The sequence below is a fragment of the Eleutherodactylus coqui genome, chromosome 1 (genome assembly GCF_035609145.1).
Source record: "Eleutherodactylus coqui strain aEleCoq1 chromosome 1, aEleCoq1.hap1, whole genome shotgun sequence".
In the NCBI taxonomy this organism is placed as follows: Eukaryota; Metazoa; Chordata; class Amphibia; order Anura; family Eleutherodactylidae; genus Eleutherodactylus; species Eleutherodactylus coqui.
This window is the reverse complement of record NC_089837.1, coordinates 449,064,835-449,075,085: the sequence shown is the minus strand read 5'-3', so window position 1 is coordinate 449,075,085 and position 10,251 is coordinate 449,064,835.

The window sequence follows — 10,251 nt, the reverse complement described above, 5'->3', positions numbered from 1 at the left end:
TCACAATTAACCACCAATCTGGAGAAATGCTTCCTTCCAAGAGAGAGCCCAAGAGAGCAAAGAAGTTGCAGAGCATGCCCACGGGGTATCCTCCACCCTGGCAGCAGTTTTACTGGGGAGATGAGCCAGAGCTCCAAGAATTGGCTTTGCCTTTGTCAACCGCTCTCACTTCACTCCTGTTAGACATCCTACAGAATAAGGAACAGTAGCGTCACCGGTGACATATTTTTTCAAGTCCACCACCCCACCTATTTAGGAAACCGCTGCCGCAGCGTTGACCAAGGTAAAGTGTGTCCCTCCAAGGAGGAATTGGTAGTGCCACCGTGACATCTTTAAAAATTACCCCCGCCATCTCCTCAGTGGTATGCCTTGTGTCTCGGTCGTTGCAGCAGCGCTTCCTGGATTTGAGGTTCACAAACCCCACATCCAGGAAGCGCTGGCTCTGATTGTTTCATGAGTGCCGCGGCTCAGCCAATGACTGCACCGCTCGATGAACCAATCACAGCCAATTAATGCAGGAATTGCTGCCTGAAGACTTCAAACAAGTGACGGGGACCTGCAAGGGGAAGTGTGGCAAAGCGGACAGCACATTAGGTGATGTATTGTGTTTGTTTGTTTTTTATGCAGCCAGGGCTTAGTTTAGGGTTTATTTTCAGGGTAGAGCTTATATAACAAGACCCCCAAAAATCCAGGCAAAAGAGCGTTACAAAGGCGTGCGACTTTGTAGCGATACAAAATTGCGATATTGCTGCAAATAACACACCGATATCGCACAGAACACAGACGTCATATCGCTGCGATTTTCTTGCGGTGATATTGCTGTCGCCCATGTAAAAGAGGCCTGGGGCGAGCACTTGGAATCCCATTGTTTTACCTTTTAACCTCACCAATCAAGATTGGCTCTTAACTGCAGGGAACCTCAGACTGTTACCTCAGAAGGAATCTTGGTTTTCAGACCAGGGATGTGGTCTGGGGGCATGGGCTTATCACGACACATGATTTTATGTCTGTTGTTATAAAAAGTACAGGGTGCAAATTCAATTATGTCATTGGCTGTGATTGGTTAATTGAGCACCCTGCATCCTCCTTAAAGCTGACAGAGCAGTTCTTCCTGGAAGGGGAGCTTGTATACCCCGCCTCCAGGAAGCTAATGCTCTGATTGGTTAATCAAGCGCCGTGTCAGCCAATGAGAGCCGGTGGCCTACAGCAGCAACGGAGGCCAGCACAAGGACCGGAAAGCGGGTGGTAGGTGAGTATTATTAGACACCCCTCGAAAATAAGACTCTGTGCCTCTTTTGAGGCAAAAATCAATATGAGTGTCTTATTTTCAGGGAAACACAGTATCTATCTATCTATCTGTCATTCCGTATCTCTCTCATCCATCCATCTGTCTCTCGATCTATCTCTCATCTATCTGTCCATCTCTCTCCTATCTATCTGTATCTCCCATCTATCTATCTATCTATCTATCTATCTATCTATCTATCTATCTATCTATCTATCTATCTATCTATCTATCTATCTATCTATCTATCTATCTATCTATCTATCTGTCTATCTGTCTGTATCTCTCATTTATCTATCTATCTATCTATCTATCTATCTATCCATCCATCCATCCATCCATCCATCCATCCATCCATCCATCCATCTATCTATCTATCTATCTATCTATCTATCTATCTATCTATCTATCTATCTATCTATCTATCTATCTATCTATCTATCTATCTGTCTGTCTGTCTGTCTGTATCTATCATTTATCTATCTATCTATCTATCTATCTATCTATCTATCTATCTATCTATCTATCTATCTATCTATCTATCTATCTATCTATCTATCTATCTATCTATCTATCGCTGGTATAAGTTATACATCTCCCTGTATATACTGTATATAATTGCACACGTTACACACAATAAAAAACACATCCAAAACACATGTGGTTTTTAATAGTGTATGCAGTTTCTTAATGTGTTTTTCTTAATTGTGGTTCAAAAGTTTAACAAAAAACATGAAACACCCCAAGGCCACTCTCACACGTGTTCAGAAAACGCACCTCGAAATCGTGGCATTTTTACTGCAATTTGGAACAACGTTTTTGAATACATGGTACAGAGTTTGACAGCGCTTTTTGATGCACCCCATCATTGTGTTGGGTGAGGTGGTGCATTAAAAAACGCGAGAAAAGCAAAACTAGAATAGACAGCTCTTAAAAATCACGCCGATAGAAACACCGCATTTGAGCACAAGTATGAGTAACCCCATTAAAATCAATAAGGGCATTGTACCACGGTTAGCACGGTGCTCAAGACGCTGCATTAATAGTGGTAAAAAGCAGTGTGTGTATGAGAGTGGCCTATGGGGATACAAACAAAGTTTCATGTAGTACAGTAAATGAGTCATGTCTGCAAAGATTACGACAAGGGGCGAGATCATGTATGGCAATTCGTTTTGCAGCTGTATACAGCATGGTTTAGGTATGGGTACGGTGGCAGCGCTGAACCTTTGCACCTGGGCCCCTGAGCCTTTAGGTACACCCTTGGACTGACCCCCACAGTGGCCTCAGTAGTAATAGTAACCCCTACAGTGGCTGCAGTAGTAATAGTGCCCCCCCTATATCTGCCTCAATAGTAATACTGACCCCCCCACAGTGGCCTCAGTAGTAATAGTGACCCCCACAGTGGCCTCGGTAGTAATAGTGACCCCTCACAATGGCCTCAGTAGTAATAGTAACCCCCCACAGTGGCCTCAGTAGTAACTGTGACCCCCCACAGTGGCCCTCAGTAGTGATATTGCCCCTCCACAGTGGCCCTCTGTAGTAATACTGACCCCCACCGGGCCCACACGAACGTGACCCGAAGCATGGGTTTAGGGACAACTGGCCCTATACTGCTGGGAGGAGGACATGGCCCTACCTAACAAAGATGAATATAAAAGCAAGGAATTAGTTTGTGCATTGGCCAATGAACTTAAGCTGCAAACCACGTCAAGGCTCCTCATGTCTTGCAGTCCTTACTTTAGCAAGACACTACACACACATGGACATGACACTGTTGACACTCACACTGTACACAGACCAGGATGGGGCTTACAGCACATGTGTGGCACTCTGCACAGACCTAACATATGTCGCTGTTCACACCAACATACAGTGCAACACATACCACATAGAACAGGACTGCTCACACCACATGTCTGGCCATGTACACAGACATACAACACAAATCACTGTCCAACCCAAACTACAACTGGTAGTGCATACAACACGGACTACACCCAGAGCTCACATACACACAGATGAAACTCCACAGCAAGTCTAAAAAGTCCTCACACCAGGAGAATAGACAGTCAGCCACCGTGCTGACGTAGGGAACGGAGTCAGACATCACCCATCTGACACACGAATGAGACATAAGATGTTTGGAGTCCGCACCTTACAGGGGAAGGGGGGGTCTGCATATGATACAGACATGAACTACAGGTGCCCAAACCATCTTTGGGAAGCAGAGAGAGACTAACAGCCCTACATGCAAACACAGCTCTGAGTGGGCACCCAACAGATATATCCAAACAGTAGAAAGACCAGCATCAACTACTGAGAGAAGCTGGTTTTTATATGCTGCAGACTAAAGGGGATAGGCTGCTGGAGAATACCAAACCCAGCCAGCTCAATTAACCCCTACCTGTGAAGGTGTGCTCCTGGAACCCAGTAGAACAACAGATCCCAGCAGCACAACCTGACACTTTCCTTCTCCTCATCTTCTCAGCGCCTCTGCTCCTCGTCTTCTCTGGGCTGCTGCAAGCGGAAGTGTGTGCACCTGCAACAGCGCATCCTGACTTCTCCTCTCCTCTTGTGGAACTAAGGAGGAGAAGACAGGGAAGGAGGATCCCAGATGCACACATTGCCGTCAGTGTGTGCATCCACCGCGGCGCTGTACGTAACCAGCCAGGGAACCGCAGCATCCCGGTTGGCAATTACTATCATGATGACTAGATGTCCCGAAAGTGGGACAAATGGCTACCCCACCGGGTTCCCCAGGAAAGCAGGACACAGAGTTCCAAAGCGGGACTGTCATGCCTAAATTGGGATGTCTGGTCACCTTATTTAAAGGAAGTTAACACAAACTGGTCAGGGTTAACATAGAGCAGTACTTAAGTAGGCATACCGAATTCCCTAAACAAACCCCTCTGTACTCCGCCTGATAACATGCTCCCTGACCTACTGACTGCAATCCCTGCTAGCCATCATAAACCGCTCCTGCAGTCATACTGTTTCTGCCGTCACACGGCTAAATGTCTGACCATTGTCTATGTGTATATCACCCCTCACTCTCCACCTCGCCATACAGTGCACATCTCCAGCCCCTTTACCTTCTGTATCACCCCATTACTTGTAGTATGTAAGCTCGTTGGAGCAGGACCCTCACCCCTATTGTTTCCATCAATTGATTACTATGTAACTGTGGTTCTGTAATGTTTGTACTTTTGTCTTTCTGTATCCCCTGTCTATGTAAGCGCTGCGGAATATGTTGGCGCTATACAAATAAAGTTTATTATTATTATTATTATTATTATTATTAAGTAGTGGATAGAAACATAGTCATATAATAGAGCTGTGGTCAGGACAAGTGGAATTCGTATAATGGTTAATGAAGCCGAAGCTTAAAGGGGTTGTCCCGCGCCGAAACGTTTTTGTTTTTTTTCAATAGCCCCCCCGTTCGGCGCGAGACAAACCCGATGCAGGGGTTAAAAAAGAAAACCGGATAGTGCTTACCTGAATCCCCGTGCTCCGGTGACTTCTTACTTACCTGGTGAAGATGGCCGCCGGGATCTTCTCCCTCGGTGGACCGCAGGTCTTCTGTGCGGTCCATTGCCGATTCCAGCCTCCTGATTGGCTGGAATCGGCACACGTGACGGGGCGGAGCTACAAGGAGCCGCTCTCCGGCACGAGCGGCCCCATTCAGAAAAGAAGAAGACCGGACTGCGCAAGCGCGTCTAATCGGGCGATTAGACGCTGAAAATTAGACGGCACCATGGAGACGGGGACGCTAGCAACGGAACAGGTAAGTGAATAATTTCTGTATGGCTCATAATTAATGCACAATGTACATTACAAAGTGCATTAATATGGCCATACAGAAGTGTATAGACCCACTTGCTTTCGCGGGACAACCCCTTTAAGACAGGCAGCAGAAAAAATAAATGAGGTCAATAAACAAGCTGAGGTCAGGAATGGAGAAAACAACAATAACACTTTTGCACCCTAGAGAGGCTAGTTGCTCAGGCACCCTGAGAAAAGGGAGAAGTAGTCTTAAATAGAGCAAGATCTGCTAGGATTGGCCATGGATGGGAAAGCTGGGTGTACATGCTGGATGCATACAAGGTGGCTGTGTGCACACATGCAACCAACAGGCAACAGTAACAGATGGCCTGAGACACAAAAAGCTGCAGCGTCAGATGACAGAAGCCGCAACCCCCGAAGGGAGAAGGTGAGCAGCTATGGCTCTGGATCATAACAATAGGTTAAAGTTAAATGTATGATATACTGGAATATTGAAGTATTACAGTATATAGCACCAGCAATAAAGTAATCACAAGTTCAAATCCACTTGTGAGGCTAGAAAAAATATACAAAAAATGTAGTAAAATTATTAAAACAGTAAAAAAAGAATTAAAAGTTAAAAATTAGAGTTGAGCGAACGTACTCTTCCGAGCTTGATGCTCGTTCGAATATTAGCATACTCGATGGTGCTCACTACTCAAGCAAGCATTATGCCGTGTTCGACCCCGCCCCAGTTTTGGCCCCTCCCCACTGCTGATGTGTTAGATTTGACCCCTCGACGCTGTGCACGTCAACGGTAGTTTGTGGCTGGCTTGGCAGAGGAAAGAGAGAGATTGGGGGTAGCAGGGGGGAACAAGGGGGAGCTCTAAATGAGCACATTCGCTCATTTCTACTAGTGATGTAAAAATTTAAAAATTTATAAAATGCAGAATATGGTAACAAAGTGATTTTTTTTGGTAAAAAGTATTATTTAAAAAAAAAAAATAGTAATTCATTAAAAAAAATATAAGTTTGGTATTGCCGTAATCATGTTGACCCACAGAATAAAGTAAACATGTCATTTTTACTACAAGTTGAATGCCATAAGAACAGAAGACAAAAAACAATGGCACATCTTAGACTTATGCTTTGTGAGATGGAAATAACCCTGCATAGTCACGGTGCCTGTTTGCTGACCATCTCACCAGACACAGTGAATGGTCCATGTACTTTAAAACATATCCTGAAATGCAGACGACTGTAAGTAAATATTCGGAAATGTTGTATTCGCTTCTGTTGCTTCACATGAATTGAAGTCTCTATATTTGTCATAGAAACGAGTGATGGAGTACATTAACATTTCTGTGTGATGAATCTCTCCATATCACACAGAACATTCCTGGAACAATTTTGCAGCTAAGAGACCAGTGATTAAATGGATTGTCCAGTTCTAAACTGTTGATGGTATATCTGCAGGATAGGTCACTCAATTAACTTTTCTACTGTGGACTAACAGGACCTGAGCTGCCTACTGATTGGATAATGGACTAGATATAAAGAGCAGGCTCTCCTGTAACTCAGCAGTTTCAGAGAGTGCAGAGAAGAGAGACTCTGCTAGCGAGACCTACAGCAGAGCTAACTTCCAGTTGGTCTTGTGAGATTCTGCAGCCAGGGTGGAACAGGTTTTTGCAGAGAGCCTTGTGAAGAGTGAGCAGCCCCAGTGTTGCTGTAGAGCTGGGTTTTCCTGTACTAGAGAGAGCACAACTCGAATTCCTGGAGTAGCACTACTCACATGTTGCAACATGAGTGCCAGAGGGATTGTTCTAGGAAAAGTCAGCTGTCATTACTGACTGTAAGTGCCGAGCCTCCACTAGTAGAGAGACCAGCAGCGAGGGTAGATAGATCAACAACCAGTATTTTGATATTCAAGTTTCGGTGCTGTGCACTTGTGAGTACCATCACACAGGCTTATCACCAGTGAAACGGATTATTTTGACTTCATCACTGTACAGTCTCCCCAAAGGCACTGTGCTAGTAATCTGTTCAGGGGACAGTGAAACGCCTATTTTCAACCAACATCTGTGGAGCTATTTAGTCCTGGCCAGGGTAAACTATTTATTGACTGTGTTAATTCTGTATTGTGTGCACAATATTAAGGACACCCTAATCATATTTAAGGATGAGCGAGTATACTCGCTAAGGCACTACTCGTCTGAGTAATGTGCCTTAGACGAGTATCTCCCTGCTCGTCCTTAAAGATTCGGGACCGCTGCGGCTGACAGGTGAGTCGCGACAGGGAGCAGGGGAGAGCGGGCGGGAGAGAGGGAGAGAGAGATCTCCCCTCCATTCCTCCCCGCTCTCCCCCACAGCTCCCCGCCCCGCGCCGGCCCCCGAATCTTTAGGGACGAGCGGCGAGATACTCGGCTAATGCACATTACTCGGACGAGTAGTGCCTTAGCGAGTATACTCGCTCATCCTTAATCATATTAAATGGACCAATTTATAGTGTTAATCAAATGCTAGTAAATGGTTTGCTAAATAATACTGTTGTATATTATTGCCATATTATTCTTTATTATATATTCAGTAAAGTATTGTTTGTTCAACTGAACTGGTGTAAAGCCTCTCCATCACTGGTGCCACCTGTTACACCTAAATAAGTACATATGAGGTTGCTATACAGTTCATCATTGGTAAAGAACATGCTAAAAGAAGATAGTGAAGATAGAGCCACTTGAGGTTTTGAACAAATGTGTCTTGATAGTAGTTAAGTTACGGCTTGGATAAGCAGGGACCCTGTTAGGGGGGCTCATAGGACACATACCCTTGGTGCTGGGTGCCAAGGAAGGGGTCACCTATAAGCTGCTCTGCATTGGCAAGGATATTAATATACAGTATCAGGTATTTAAATAGTTAACAGCTCTGATGAGCGTCGCGGCTTATCGGAGCTGCTTTAGGTGGGTGCAGGCTGTAAGAAACAGCCTGCACCCGACGTTGTATGGAGAGAGATCAACCCGCGATCTCCCTCCATACAAGCATTTGTTCGGACATACGAACAAATGCACTTACAAACAGCTTCCTGGAACGGAACCTGTTTGTAAATAGGGGACTATCTGTACTAAGCTTGGACAGCAAGCTGAATCTTTGCCTTGGGTGAAGGAAAGCCTAGCTATGACTTATTTGAGCAGTAGTTTTGCTGTTATGACCTGCTGCAAATGTGACGGATAGCCAGACACTAGTTTCTGACAGCATTCCTTAGGAATCTTAGCCCATTCCTCATGGACAATGGCCTCTAGTTCACTAATATTCTTGGGTTTGTGTGCTGCAACCACCTTCTTCAAATTCCATCAAAGATTTTCTATGGGGTTAAAGTCAGACAACTGTGATGGTCCCTCCAGCATCTTCTAGGACTTCTTTTGAAACCACGTCTTTGTGGACTTAAAGGTATGCTTGGGATCATTGTATATACTATGGCAACTGTATATACTGAACTCTTGGCACTGACCATATAAGGAGCCATTTTTTCCCACAGTGCTGCTCCTCATTAGATGTTTTTGTTTTTTAGCACAAAAAAACTTGCAACTGCAAGACCCCTGGATTACAGGAATTTTCCACAGGTATCACTGGGCAGCCATGCAGATGTTGAGGGCTTAGTCATGTCTCTTGACTCACTGCAGGCAGCACTGTTCTGGGGGTCACTGATGGCCCCCCTTGACCTGCTGCTACTCCTCAAGGATTATCACCACAATTACTGCATTTGTCACTTGTTTTATATCATACATAGCTCATGCATAACCACAACCATCCATACACCTCTTAGCCTTCACTTCTCTCTCACTTCTTGTGGGAACCCAACTTACATACCCATACTACAGCCAATCCAGCCTGCTACGTCCTCATCTGTACTCTGTCAGGAGCTCCTTCCTTGTTGACTGCCAAAGATGGGCTATACCGGCTGTGTATGGAGCAGGCTTGTGCCATACAAACCCTGCCGGTACTTTAGGCGCAGCTCCGTCACTCTGGATGACATATGTGTAGGAAGGACATTGTTTCTTACTTACCTTTTCTACTGCTGAAGGGTAAGAAAGTCTTTAGGAGGAGGGGACACCCATGATATTTTTGTACAGTGCCCACCCCATGTAAAAATAGTCCTGGGTACAATCACCTAGCTGGAAATCTTAGAACAATTCATGGGAACTGAAGGTGTTTCTAAGAAGTTAACTAAGTGTTAAATTGCTAAATGCTAATAACTTTTTGGGAGCTTGTATCCACCCACTATATCGTAATTTAAAACACCCCGGTTATCATTCTTCTACTTAAATAAAAATTACTAAGAGAAATTGCACATGCCAATGTTTGATCCACATCTTAGGTGTGTAAAAGCAAATAGAGCTTACTACTGTTGATCACATATTACATGGGAGGTAGGACTGTGCTTGGACTGTCCTGAAAGAATCAATAAAAAACAATAAAATTTGTGCTTATTTTGTGTAATTAAAATGATTTGTAGAACACATTTCAATGTAATGATGCATGTGTAAAGTCAGATCTGTCGCAGGGCCTGTTCTTTGGGGCTGAGGAGGTAGTGGAAGGTCTCAAAGAATTGTTTGGGGTTGTGGGATAGTGAGGAGACAAGGGAGGTGAAATAAACTTGTTTGGCATGGTGAAGCGCTAGGTTATAAGTTTTAAGCCTGAATTTGAAGTGGAGGAAGTCTGCTGGCAGCTTTGACTTTCTCCACAGCCGCTCGACGCACCTAGAGCACCGCCGGATGAACCGCGTTTGGGACGTGAGCCAAGGTTGCCGTGGTCTGCGTTTGACGTCTCGAGTCACGGGAGGGGCCGCTTCATCCAGGGCACGACTGAGGGTGGTGTGGTAGTGTTTGGCTGCCAGGTTAGGGCAGGGGAGGAGAAAGATAGGGGACAGGGAGGACTGAATGGTCTTGGCAAACTGTTTAGTGCGGACGGACCGGAAGTTCCTAGAGGTACGATAGATAGGAGGGTCGTGGGAGATGCTAGGGTGCCTGATGGATAAAGAGAGGAGGTTGTGATCTGAGAGTGGAACGGGGGAGTTAGTGAAGTGAGAGGCAGAGCAGAGATGGAGAAAAAATAAATCGAGAGTGTTGCCATCTCTGTGAGTGGGGGAGTCAGAGATTAGTGATAAGCCAAGGGAGTAGGTAAGCGTTAAAAGCCGGGAGGCAGATGAG